The following is a 10,333-nucleotide window of genomic DNA, read 5'->3' on the forward strand; positions in this document are numbered from 1 at the left end:
AATAATCCCCCAGCACCACCTTCTGGAATCGGCCATCCAAGTAGGAGCGGAACCACTGTAGTGCAGTGCCTCCAACTCCTAACCCAGACAACCTATCCAGAAGGATACCATGGTCGATGGTATCGAAAGCCGCTGAGAGGTCCAGGAGAATCAACAGGGTCGCACTCCCCCTGTCCCTCTCCCAGCAGAGGTCATCCCACAGGGCAACCAAGGCAGTTTCCGTTCCAAAACCAGGCCTGAAGCCCGACTGAAATGGATCTAGATAATCCGTTTCATTCAAGAGTGCCTGGAGCTGTCCTACAACCACCTGCTCAAGCACTTTGCCCAGGAAGGGGATGTTGGCCACTGGCCTATAATTGTTAACATCCTCTGGGTCCAGGCTAGGCTTTTTCAGGAGTGGTCTAATTATCGCCTCTTTTAAAGCGGCAGGCACCACTCCCTCTCTCAAGGAGGAATTTACAACCTCCTGGACCCAGCCGGACAACCCTTCCTTGTTTGATTTAATAAGCCATAAAGGGCAAGGGTCAAGCACACAAGTGGTCGATCGGACTTGGCCAAGCACCTTGTCCGCATCCTCAGGCCTCAGTAACTGAAACTCATCCAATAAAACTGGACCAGACGGTGCTCTGAACGCCTCTACCAATGGAACTGCATTAATGGTGGTGTCCAATTCATGACGAATCTGAGCGACTTTATCCTCAAAGTGCTGTGCAAACTTGTCACAGCGTGCTACCGAGGGTTCCACCGTCTCTCTCCCTGGCCCAGAATGTAACAGGCCGCGAACCACTCGGTAAAGCTCCGCTGGACGACACTGAGAAGATGCAATGCTGGTGGAAAAGAACTGTCTCTTTGCCACCCTCACCGCCACAGAGTAGGCTCGATAGTGGGCTCTTACCTGTGTTTGGCATTTTACCCCGAAAATTAGTTTTTGCATTCATCTTTCCTAAAATATATATTTTGAATGCGTTTTGAGCCAGCAAATGGATCACAAGATTCAGATAAGTGCGGAAAACAAAGGAAAACTGTGTTCTGATCCAGATATTACTCCAGGAACTACAAACACAGAAACATAAATAAAAATGAGGATCAAGCAAGATCTGAGAGCACCTCTAATACTAAACTCTCATCTCTGAAACCCAAATACTAAAGCCAGAAAAATACAGACTCCTGTGCTCAACACCAATAAAACGTAAAGGCAAACCTCTCCCTCTGCCCCATTGCTTCTTGTACTCACGGGTTGTAGTAGTAGTCTGGGGAGTGGTAAAGTCTTCTGAAATACAAGAAAATCCAAATGTGATGTGCCAGGACCCCTGCTCCTGGGCAGTCTGACCACAGGGATCTGCATATTGGCTCAGATTTCTAGAATACGAACTAAGCAGTTATGCTGGTACCCCCTTGTTCAGAAGCAGCTCCAGAAAGAAGAAGGCATGGCCCATGAAATGGGATTCCTTCAATCAGCAAAAGCTAAATAATTCCCAAACTCTCATCAATGAAACCCAAATACTAAAGCCAGAAAAATAAAGATTCAGGTGCTCAACACCAACAAAACATAAAGGCAAATCTCTCGGTCTGCCCCACTGCCTATCATTCTCACCAGTTGCAGGATGAGACTGGGAAGTGGTAAAGTCTTCTGAAATACAAGAAAAGCCAAACGTTATTTGCCAGGACCCCCGTTCCTGGGCAGTCTGACCACAGTGATCTGCATATTGGCTCACATTTTTGGAAGAAGAAGTGAGCAGTTATGCTGGTGGTACCCCCTTGGTCAGAAGCAGCTCCGGAAAGAAGAAGGCATGGCCTGTGAAATGGGATGCCTCCAACCAGCCGAGGCTAAATAATGCCCACAGGAGGTGCCTTGTAGTTCCTCCACCCCACCCCACGAAAAGGAACATTGTATGAGCCGATTCGAATTTTACTGCCTGCAGCTGAGGTGGCCACTAAGCAGTTTAGCCAGGCGAGTATCAGACGTTCGTGGCGCCACTGTGCCACCTGCTTAATTGTGCTGGTGCCGGGCCGCTGGGAACATTCAGCACAGCAGGGTTTCAGTGCAACTCCAGGAGGGTGATAGAAAAACCAGTGGAGGCTGGTAGCTCCAGTTCCGGTGGAGCTGCACATCCATCCTGGGTTTCAGTCAGAACAGGCCAGAATTCTGAAGGAGCTCTCCAAGGGGCTGGGCCTATTTGGGGGATAGAACTCAGCACCTTGGATAGCTTCCTTAGAGCTCTGGCTGGGGCTGACTGAAGCCCAGAAGTGATTTGGAGCCTCATCAAAATCAAAGCCACCAGCATCCCCTGCTGAAAAAACAGCAACGCTGTGCCACGTTGAACCTGATGCACTGAAATCACTATGAGAATAGCCCTCCACGTCCAGCCCTACATCTCAGAATCATGCACATTATGCAGAGGGAAGGGACCTTGGAGACCTTCCAGTCCAACCCCCAGTCTCGTGCAACACGCTTGGTGCAATGCAGGACCCAGTCAAGGCGAGCAAGGGGATCTGTGTATGCAGACCAACTCCTCTGCACCGAGGATCCTCGGGGCGGACTGGAATCAAACGTCTCTAAGATCACGTTTTTAGACTCTGTCCAGATTGAATGTGGTCCCATGTCATTGCATTTTATCCTTTTTCTGCCTCAATGTGCAATTAGTATTATTGCTGCTGCTGCTCTTGTAAAATCTAGACACAAACATCCACATTACTGTTGAATGGGAGAATTGCTGCATAAAACCTGGGAAATCCGCAAACAGTCAGCAGCTGGGGAACGGAGGGGCAGGGGGCGTGGCGTTCCAGGGAACCCCAGAGGGACAGACTGGGAACCCAGTCAGCCCGGATTTGGCCACCCATGTCCAAGGTTCTGCCCCCTTGGTGTATAATTTCTGAGTCAAAGACCAATTGGACTCTCTCTCACAAAATAAAGATGCAAAGGAAAATACAATAAAGTCACGGACCAGCAATTTGTTTTTGGAGGAAGTAGAAGGCTTCACTAAAACCTGGGGATACCCGGATTCTGTTTGATCCATTCTGTTTTGGTTTGGGGGTTTGTCTGGCATCTTTCATTCTATCATCCACCCATTGACGGAAACCGATACTGTTCCCCCTTAGGAAAAGTATGCGAAAAAGTCCCCATGGTTTACATCATAACATTTTGCACAGTTTTTTTAGTTCAGCCACCAAAAGGAATGATCAGAGTGCATCAAAGAGGAATGCTACGCAGCAGAGACTACAGAGAGGGATAAAACAATGTGGTTGTGGTTGTTTTTAAAAGGCCACATATATTAGCACAGTCTCCGGTAACATTCATATTGTTTTATAGCAATTGCCTACAACCCCCAAAAGTAAACAAATGGTTTTCAACATGCTTGTCCTCCCTGTAGAAACCACGGGCGAATCCATAGAAATCTGAAGACGTTTGAAACCGTTCTGAAGTTCTCTGACATCCTTCAGAAAACCAGAGGTGCACCACATCGTCCACACAACTTGTCTTCCCCAAAAACCAAACACTAAAGCCAGAAGCACAGATCCCTGCGTGCAGCACCCCTCAGAAAATATATGAGCAAACCTCTCCCTCTGCCCCATTGCTTCTTGTACTCACGGGTTGTAGTAGTAGTCTGCGGAGTGGTAAAGTCTTCTGAAATACAAGAAAATACAAATGTGATCTGCCAGGACCCCCGCTCCTGGGCAGTCTGACCACAGTGATCTGCATATTGGCTCAAATTTCTGAAGAAGAAGTGAGCAGTTATGCTGGTACCCCCTTGTTCAGAAGCAGCTCCGGAAAGAAGAAGGCATGGCCTGTGAAATGGGATGCCTCCAACTAGCCAAGGCTAAATAATGCCCACAGGAGGTTCTTTGCCGTTCCTCCACCCCACCCCACGAAAAGAAACACTGTATGAGCCGATTCAAATTTTACTAGGGATGTCAGAGAATTCCGCCATGGACTCCAGTCAGTCCCCGGAATCCATGGTGGAACGGTCTCCCCCCCCCCCCGCCACCCCGCAGAATCACCCCGAGACAGAGCTCACCTGGCGGTGGATGCAGCGGTGGCTACAGATGGTCTCCCAGCCGCTGCCGGGCTGCTGCAGCCACAAATGGCAGCTGTCGTAGCGGCCACCATTTGCATGGCTGCCTTTTGCCATCATAGGCTACGTAAATACTTACGTAGACTATAACACCAAAGAGCAGGGGCGCAAATGGCAGCCGCTACGCCATTTGCGCCCCTGCTCTTTGCCATAATAGCTGCCTTTTGTCGTGATAGACTACGTAAATACTTACATAGCCTATCACAGCTTGGCAGCCATGCAAATGGTGGCTGGAGTAGCGGCCGCCATTGTCAGGATGACCTCTCCCTCTGCCCCATTGCTTCTTGTACTCACGGGTTGTAGTAGTCTGGGGAGTGGTAAAGTCTTCTGAAAAGAAGAAAATCCAAACGTTATCTGTCAGGGCCCCTGCTCCTGGGCAGTCTGACCACAGTGATCTGCATATTGGCTCAGATTTCTGGAAGAAGAAGTGAGCAGTTATGCTGGTGGTTCCCCCTTGGTCAGAAGCAGCTCCGGAAAGAAGAAGGCATGGCCTGTGAAATGGGATGCCTCCAACCAGCCAAGGCTAAATAATGCCCACAGGAGGTGCCTTGTAGTTCCTCCACCCCACCCCACGAAAAGGAACATTGTATGAGCCAATTCGAATTTTACTGCCTGCAGCTGAGGTGGCCACTAAGCAGTTTAGCCGGGCGAGTATCAGACGTTCGTGGCGCCACTGTGCCACCTGCTTAATTGTGCTGGTGCTGGGCCGCTGGGAACATTCAGCACAGCAGGGTTTCAGTGCAACTCCAGGAGGGTGATAGAAAAACCAGTGGAGGCTGGTAGCTCCAGTTCCAATGGAGCTGCACATCCATCCTGGGTTTCAGTCAGAACAGGCCAGAATTCTGAAGGAGCTCTCCAAGGGGCTGGGCCTATTTGGGGGATAGAACTCAGCACCTTGGATAGCTTCCTTAGAGCTCTGGCTGGGGCTGACTGAAGCCCAGAAGTGATTTGGAGCCTCATCAAAATCAAAGCCACCAGCATCCCCTGCTGAAAAAACAGCAACGCTGTGCCACGTTGAACCTGATGCACTGAAATCACTATGAGAATAGCCCTCCACGTCCAGCCCTACATCTCAGAATCATGCACATTATACAGAGGGAAGGGACCTTGGAGACCTTCCAGTCCAACCCCCAGTCTCGTGCAACACGCTTGGTGCAATGCAGGACCCAGTCAAGGCGAGCAAGGGGATCTGTGTATGCAGACCAACTCCTCTGCACCGAGGATCCTCGGGGCGGACTGGAATCAAACGTCTCTAAGATCACGTTTTTAGACTCTGTCCAGATTGAATGTGGTCCCATGTCATTGCATTTTATCCTTTTTCTGCCTCAATGTGCAATTAGTATTATTGCTGCTGCTGCTCTTGTAAAATCTAGACATTTGCGTGGCTGCCTTTTGTTGTGATAGACTATGTAATTACTTACGTAGCCTATGACGGCTTGGCAGCCACGCAAATGGCGGGTGGCATAGCAGCCGCCATTGCCAGGATGACCTCTCCCTCTGCCCCATTGCTTCTTGTACTCACGGGTTGTAGTAGTCTGGGGAGCGGTAAAGTCTTCTGAAAAGAAGAAAATCCAAATGTTATCTGTCAGGGCCCCTACTCCTGGGTAGTCTGACACAGTGTTCTGCATATTGGCTCAGATTTATAGAATCATAGAATCATAGAATAGTAGGGTTGGAAGGGGCCTACAAGGCCATCGAGTCCAACCCCCTGCTCAATGCAGGAATAATTTCTGGAAGAAGAAGTGAGCATTTATGCTGGTACCCCCTTGTTCAGAAGCAGCTCCAGAAGGAAGAAGGCATGGCCTGTGAAAAGGGATTCCTTCAATCAGCAAAGGCTAAATAATTCCCAGACTCTCATCAATGAAGCTGCTTCATTGGGACCTTGGAGATCTTCCAGTCCAACCCCCAGTCTTGTGCAACACACTTGGTGCAATGCAGGGCCCAGTCAAGTAGAGCAAGGGGATTTGTGTGTGCAAACCAACTCCTCTGCACCAATGCAGAGAAGTTGTTTTCAGCACCTCCTGAAAACAGCTCTTTTCCAGGAAGCCTTCCTTGGTCCACCAGCCTCGGTTTTATTAGGACTCTGTTTTTTTTAAAAAAAAAGAATAATCTTAATATCATGTTTCTTCTTTTTAGCTTTTGTTTATTTTATCTCACCTTGTTCACTGTTCCAGAATCTATTGAGATGTGGAGCAGTATACAAATGTTGTAGATAGATAGATAGATAGATAGATAGATAGATAGATAGAGAGAGAGAGAGAGAGAGAGAGAGAATGTTAGGTTCATCTTCTGGGTCTGAGGACGATGGTAGGACCACATGTTCTGGCAGGCAGAACATTGGAGAAAGAATGTATTCAAAGTTGTCCCCTGAGGGGAGCACCTCATCCTAATCCTCCTCTTCCTCAGGATATTGTGGGATCCCAGGTTTGAGAGTCATTGCCAGCACTCCATGATTTATTAAATGCAATGCCAAATGTGTAAAACAAATAAACAAATGAAAAAAAGTTGAAAGCAAACCTCATTTGTGCAAGCTATCCTGTCTGGCCCATTTGTGTGTTTGTCATTAGAAAATGTAGATGTTTGGTTATATGTGCAGGGTGAGGGATTATATAATATATAAACATGTATGGATAAGATTTGGGCGGAGGGTTAAGGTGTTTTGTCTGTCATTATCTTCCATGTAATTTGAAGACATTTAATAAAATTTCAATAGTAAAAATAATCTGGCATTCTAATCCACTCATGTACTGGTGGTAGAGTACCTGTATGATGGCCTGTATTGTACATGAGGCTGAACATATGGCACACTGCTCAAGACTGCTTTCTTAGCAGACCCAGCATCATGTTCCAACCAGGCGTGAAACATAACTCATACTGTCTCCTATGTGCCAGGACTTGTTTTTGTTTCCTTTCCTCTCACTTTATGGCAGTTCTTTTGTTGGGGTCTGATATATGAAGAAAGAGGTATTCTGGCCTGAGGGCTCTGTGGTAATCTAATATGATGAGGTGCAGAAAGCTATTCCTCACAGAGTTTTCATTGGAAGTCACAGAAATTCTGTATATACTTGGAAGCACCATTAAGGCAGAGTTTGGATTTAAGAGGTTCCAAGGCCAAGTCTGGATTTAAGAACAGGGTTGAAGAGGGAATGAAGGAGGAGGTTTTCCGATCAGGGAGTGGGAGCATCAGGGGTGAAAGGGAGAAACAATGGAGCCTGGGGTATGGAAAGAGGTGCGTGGAATTCATCAATATGCCAGTTACACACACAGATCAAAAACACCGAAGTGCCCTGTTCAAAAACACCAAAGTGCCCTGCATAATAGTGCTGTCCCTTTGGATGGCCATAACAGTCACATTTTCCCAGGCAATTTCCACTAAGATAGGACCATGGAAGACTCAAGTTCACAAGTGTACAATGTAAAACACTCATGAGCATTGGTAGTCAAAGCTTCAACACGAGGAGAGGTTAGATCAGTGTTTAACACCCGATAATGCCAAGTATTTGCTTAATGAACTAACATTTTCCTTCCTTGCCAGATACAAATGTTGTCATGCCAAGGCCCAGAATGTGAAGATGGCACATGAATATAAGAAGAGCTCTGCTGGGTCAGACCAAGGGCCCATCGAGTTCACCGTTATTATTTTTTTCCTAACAGTGATAAGCCAGATATTTCCAATAAGCCCATAAATAGATCAGGGAGGCAATAGCCCTCCCCTGATCATCCCCAACAACTGGTCTTTGGGTCCTATCATGGATGACTTAGGAGCTATTGATAGGCTTCTCCTCCATGAATATGTCTAAACCACGAGTGGAAAGACAATAGATCTCCAGGCGTTTTGGACTTCTACTTCCATCAGCACCTGCAGGATGGTCAATGTCCAGAAAGGCTGGGATTTGAATTTCATAACATCTAGAGAGCTACCTTCTGCCCACTCCTGGTCTAAACAGTGAATTGAACCATCTAACCTCATGCCTATTGCTTTAGGAGTGAATTCCATATGGTAATTATAGGACTAGCCCCAAGAAAGAGGAAAGCACATGCAATTACAGAGAGCTGCCAACGTACCTCCAGATATTAAAGTACAAACCAGCATGAGGGCTCCCAATAGCTTCATGGTCATCATGAATGACATGGAGCCTTCCAGAAATTCAGGGCGAACTAAAGGAACTGGGGATTCTGGTGGAGGAGCTTCATTCCATTCGCTTATGAAAGTTACCACCACCAATGAAATTGGTTGGTTGGGGGCAGGGGTGGAGTGAGGGGGATACTGGGGAAAATAATGACTTAGGTAATGAAAAAATAAACACACATTGGATAAATATACACATAAATAATTGGATTGGAGCACAGAATGTGCAGGCATTAAACCAAGCATGAGATTAGCCCTCATTTTAATTACTCTTCTAAACATCCAGTAGGAGACAAGGACATTCTTTGCCATGCCAAGCTTTTCTAACATGTTTACTCTGAAAAGGTCTTTTAGTTTCTTCCCTGTTTCTAGCAAATCCTATTAGAGGCACTAACTCTGTATAGCATGGTCCTACCTTTGTTATGATGCACCGCACTCTAGGCTTCTCAAGGTGTGAGCAAATGTATTACCGCTGGAGGAGGCAGAAACATGGCATTTGACTGTAGGCACAGCACTCAGGATCTCCACAAAAACTCAGCTTTCAGTTAAGGAGAAAAATAATTTCTACTCTGTTTGTTGCAAGTATCTTTTGAAGTGTGCTTGACAGAATATAAGAGATGAGCAAGGAACAAGATTCCCAGTGTTCAGGTGAGGGAGAGGGCCAGAGCTAAGAGGAGAGGAAGGGCCAGAGCTCAGTGGCGGAGCACGTGCTTTGCATCATGACAACCCAGGTTCAATCCCTGGCGTCTCCAGGTGGGGTCGGGGAATCTCCCTGCCAGAGATCCGGCAAAGCCACTGCACAGAGAGGACTAAACCAGATGGACCAATGACCTGACTGGCCAGAAGGCCACTTCCTGTGCCCCTTCCTTTGCCCTTTGACAGCTCTTTGCTCCTCTTCGTGACGTCAATTATATTAAGCACATTAAATTATGCACCATAAATATGTGCTCATTTTTCTTGGTTCAAAATATTAATTGTTTCTTTTAAAGCTCAGACTCCACCCAGCCCTGGCCAGGCATTAGATGCTCCCTACTGTTACATACACTTCTTTAGCGCCGGTATGCTTGGATGGCCCCTGCTTAGGGAAGCTTCATCAAAGTGGACCAACAAATTTTGTGTAGATTGTGGGCAGAAGAGATTCATGGGACTGTAGAACCAGATGACAAGGGAGGCCCTGCTAAAGGCAAACATAAGACAGTGCTCAGCCCTACTTGTGAGGGCTGAGGGCTGTCTTATATACGATTATGTTTCTATCATGTTATTGTTTCTCTCCTTTGTTCTGCCTCCTATGGTTTAATTTGGTGAATGTCCACAATGGAAACATGAGCAGTTCCCCTCAGGTGTCAGGCCCTTCGGTGCATTTTCAACTGTTCCTCCTCTGGCCCCCACCCATTCCCGATCTGTATGTGGGCATTTATAAAACACTGTAAAAAAAACACAGACTGGATGAAATTGTGCACGTAAGAGGAGAACGTTTCTCAAATGTGGAATGATCAGTCATAGGAAAACCATAGGTTTCTTTGTTTTGCATTGATGGCTCAGCCATTGGGAGAAAGCAGAACTGACTTCAATGGCATTTTCTTTGGCAAAGAAGTGATGCCAGAGATATATGTGGATGTTTTCCCTGAATAGCCTTGACGAATGGGATCTCACTGCAAATACTGGAAATATTAATCCTTCCTGAATGGAAAGGAGTCAAGCTGAATGGAAAGGAGTCAAGCATGATCTTTTTATCGGTAGCATCCTGACACACGTAGCCCTAAGCCAACAAATCTTTTCCAGTTAACAGTTTTCATCAATACCGCATTAGAAGAGCTCTATATACTGTACTCCACGTTATTTAGTGTCCCCTTGGAGGATTTACTTGACCTCTGCAAGCAACACTGATGCAAGAAGTGGAAATCTATATGCTATAAACTGGGCCTTGTTTTCTGCCCAGGAGCATTTCATGAGCTGATTTTTCGGGGGTGAAGGGAAGACCCTCCTGAAGATCAGCAGGGGAGATAGATGTATTTTGCTCCATGTTTCCTGTGTACTATCAACATCAGGAGAGCCAGTGTGGTGTAGTGGCTAGAGTGTTGGACTGGGAGTCAGGAGATCCAGATTCTAGTCCCCACTCAGCCATGAAGCT

This window comes from Heloderma suspectum, chromosome 2 (assembly GCF_057233095.1).
Source record: "Heloderma suspectum isolate Gila_16-S chromosome 2, 16-S_ref, whole genome shotgun sequence".
Taxonomy (NCBI): domain Eukaryota; kingdom Metazoa; phylum Chordata; class Lepidosauria; order Squamata; family Helodermatidae; genus Heloderma; species Heloderma suspectum.